The sequence below is a fragment of the Sinocyclocheilus grahami genome, unplaced genomic scaffold (genome assembly GCF_001515645.1).
Source record: "Sinocyclocheilus grahami isolate Dianchi unplaced genomic scaffold, SAMN03320097.WGS_v1.1 scaffold1922.1, whole genome shotgun sequence".
NCBI classification, from domain to species: Eukaryota; Metazoa; Chordata; class Actinopteri; order Cypriniformes; family Cyprinidae; genus Sinocyclocheilus; species Sinocyclocheilus grahami.
In genome coordinates this window covers 116,895-118,120 of record NW_015507101.1, presented here as the reverse complement: position 1 = coordinate 118,120, position 1,226 = coordinate 116,895, and positions in this window count along the sequence as shown.

Sequence of the window (1,226 nt, the reverse complement as noted above, 5' to 3'; positions counted from 1 at the left end):
AAACATAAACCTATATCAGTTATACAGTGCTATGGTGACTGCTGTGGCATGACGAGCCCCCCACTCCTCCCACTCGTGCCCCCACAAAAGTAATGAGTGCATGACGCCCCTGACACTACAATACAAAATTATTTGTCAGATAAATGAAAGAGTTTAAATTGTTATAGCTTACGTCTAGAGATTGCGGTGATACATGACATGGTGAAAAATGATTGAATGAATAATACTGAAAGTAGGTTAAAAATTAATTTTAAAAGTGTGCCCCCTAAAAGTGAAAGTGGTCCCTGCCTGCAATGAAAGCCTTCATTACGCTGCTGTGATGCGTTCGGTGAAGCCTTTAAAGAATGCAGCATCTGAATTGGGAAGCAGCCTATGTGTCCTTAATATGTTTGAATTATGATTTAAGCCATGTTGGATTTTATAATTTAGTGATCATTCTGATGTTGGGAAACAGTCAAGAGACGAGATTGCAGGTTGTTCAGGACTTTATTTGAGCTGCTGTTGTTGACATGTTCTTTTATGTTTAGCACACAATTATTGTAGATAGTTTATACCCAATCTTCACTCCTTTAAGAATAAACATTTTTTTTATTTAACAGAGTCACATAATGTGGATATTGTCAGTCACAAACAGTAATTTCTAATCAGACATGATTAATTCATGAAACTCAATATAAGAGAGAGAAGTAGCTGCAACAACAAACTGAAATCCTTAAAACACAAATAAGGAATTTAGAAAACTCATATCATACTCGTCAGTTACATGAATTATCTCATAATAAAATAGAAGGAACACGGTATAAATGTATATCTAATAATGAGTACATATGATGCCTTTTGATCCCACAAAATTCAATTACCTAGATTAATATCTCATAACTCTGGGGTTAGTAAATAAAAAAAAGTTTATAAAAGCAAAATATTCTTTAACATCAATTCTTGTCATTGGCTCTTAAAAATGAAGCAAACAAACCCACAGAAATCACATTGATGCTTCAACAGAAATCCATCCACCTGAAGATAAACAGACCCTCAACAGAACAAATCAGACAATTTACAGCTCAATAACAGTTTACTATCAGTTTACAATAACTATATTAACAAACATCTGAGCAAAATATTTCTGCCTTTTTCTCTCTCAGTTATGGCTGCCTGCTGAGGCTGAAGTTATTATATGTAATATTGTTATTTAAAGTGACAAATGAAAATGAAGTTAAAGGAAGTGA